This window comes from Pinus tabuliformis, chromosome 7, assembly GCF_031772625.1.
Source record: "Pinus tabuliformis cultivar Carrire ecotype Pingquan chromosome 7, CPIR1, whole genome shotgun sequence".
Lineage (NCBI taxonomy): Eukaryota > Viridiplantae > Streptophyta > Pinopsida > Pinales > Pinaceae > Pinus > Pinus tabuliformis.
In genome coordinates, this window is record NC_142293.1 from 1665920511 (window position 1) to 1665923431 (window position 2921).

Consider the following 2921-nt stretch of genomic DNA (forward strand, 5'->3'; position numbering starts at 1 on the left):
CTCTAAGTATCCAAGAGTATGAGAGAGAGAGAATAATGAGAGAGCTCCAACACTGAACTGAAAAAATGTTAGCAACTGATCCTTAGGAGCAATTTTATTAATGGGGCCTCTATTTTCTTCATTTTCCATTATTTTGCTTCAATTTCCTCCTCACATGCAACCTGTGACCTTTCACCTCCCTTTCTCCTAATTTCTATTATTTTCATATATAAATGTTCTAAAAATGCCATTTTTCCTTTTCCATTGCCCTTGCCAATTTTCTTAGCCATTAATAACCAAATGAACACCCAATTTAGGATTTCTTGCCCAACATTCAGCTTGGAATCAATGTCCCATCAATCGTGGTTATTATTTTACCTTTATTAAATTTTATTACAGGGAATTTTCACGAGCATTGTTACAGAACTCTCCACCTTGGGGGAACACTGTCCTCGGTGTTCAACAACACCTATAACCACAAGACTGATGTAAGTAAAACATACTACCATACTACGGATGGAGTTTTATAACTTAGCTTGTTGTATAATTTACAATGATCAACATGCTAAGAAGCAAACCATCATGAAAATATAACAAACATAACATCATAATGACATGAAACCCATATCGCTTATTGGAGCTTTATAACATAGCTCATTGCAATATTTACATCCATATAAATATGTACATATACCAAACATCACCAAGACATACCAAAACATATACCGAGACATATACCAAAACAACATACCAACACTGCTTTGCCTCAACCAGAAAATAAAGAAGGATACATATCCCACATCTGATCTGTCATCTCCCATGTAGATTCATCGGGCCCAAACTACTTCCATTCCACTTTAACTTACTCAATTGCTCCGTTTTAGAGCATGAGCACCTTTTTCTGCAATATACACTGAGGTTCGGCTGTAATTCTCCATCTAGTTCCACCTGCAATATAGACCAGTCAATCACATGATCAACACATGGGGGCTTCACTCAATGAACCTCTAACCTATCATGTGTGTTCGTGGTATATTAAACAATTCCCTTAATTTGACTACATATTGGAAAATACCCCTAAAATTCACATTATTTAACCCCTTACAAATACAAACCTAATACACCTTCCCAATTTAAAAAACCCCTACTTCCACTGCATATTGTAGGTGTCCATTTTTTCATTAACATTTTTTATACCCCTTTATATTTTTTCATTGACTTTGAGCTCCATTTTTTATACATGCCAATATAAAAATCCTTTACCCCCTATATATCCCCCAATAAATTATGCCATTTTTTCCTCAATATATATCCCCCAATATGAACCCACATGGTATGGTATTGGTCCCTGAGTGAAACCCCTGTGGATCAACATCTCTAACATACTACTTAAGTAATGACATATGGAAAACATCATGGACTTTCACTTTCAGAGGCAGTGCAAGTCGATAGACTACTAGCCCAATCCTCTCAATACTAATGAAGGGTCCACAAAATTGTGGTGCCAACTTGGCACATGATCCAATCCACAATAGGAATAGCACACAAGAACCAGGAAGAGGAATCAAGCATACGAACATAGAATGAAGGAAATGAACTGAATAGTGTGAATTTATAGAGCTTTCATGAAAAATTTTGCGTAAACTTGATTATACTTGAACTCTAAAGGTTGAGCAGTAGCACAAGTAATCTGAATCATGGTCATTGTCCACCTGGAGAAGAGAATAGTCTTTTTCCACTTGGAGAAGAAATTAGTCGTTGTCCACCTGGAGAAGAAATTAGTTGTCATCCACCTGGAGAAGAGATTAGTCATCGTCCATACTCTATGTTAAACCCTAAAGGTTGAGCCCACACAAGTGTTATTTTCATGAAAATTTTACTCTGGTGGAACCCTTGTCTTCAATGTACACTCTAACTTACAGTTAGATTCCTTGAGTTATTAATAGATTTTCAGTGATGTAAACACTAGGATCTACTTTGGTAGAATTATTACGTGGAAGTGTTAGCTGTTTGGTCGGGAAAAGAAATAGGTTTTATATGAATTGTTTGAATGTTTGCAATGACATGACATGCATCCTCTTCGTGACTTACTACTCGTTTATGTAATGTGACTAAACCTATTTATTATTCCCTCTATTTATTCCAACTGCTTTTATGAATGATGGATTTGAATTTTAGTAGCCCCACGGGGGTAGGCGAGTTGGTAATCACAATGCGGTGAAGTTTGTTAGAAATGCGGGCTCCGTACTGAAGGTCACGAGTTCAAATCCCCCGAACTAACCCAGAGCTGTGGAGAGGGGTGGGCGCAGTTTCCTAGGGGTTATAGTGGTAGCAGCCAAAATCAACCCCGTGTAACACGAGTTGCGAGGCTGCCCCAGTTGCCGATTCCTCTGTTAACAAAAAAAAGATGGATTTGACTTTTAGTGTAGTGACACTTGGGTTGGGTGGAACTTTCTAAATGTGTATGTTAAATCCTTAATGCTGAGTATTACTTATAATATAAGAAATAAAAAGTAATATCTATCATGGAATTTGAAATGGAAAACATCGCTGCAAATATTTCATTTACGGTGAATTAAAATTAAAAAATAAGATGAAAAGTAATTTTTTTTCATTACTCAAAATTTAATAATTGAAATGTATTAATTATAAGAATGTTATATTGTAATTTAATTTTGAAGAAAAAATATTTTTAATATTAAATAAGTTTGGTTTGCATGTCTATATATTTATTTCCAATATTAAAATTTTGAAAAAAATATATTTTTAATATTAAATTCAATGATAGATTTGGTCTACATGTATATATATATTGATTTTTAATATTAAATTTAATGATGTGTTTGGTGTCTCCAAACACACCTATATATATATATATATATATAGATGATCATCAATAATCCACAAGAGTGCTAGATCCAATGGGTTATATGAATCATGGA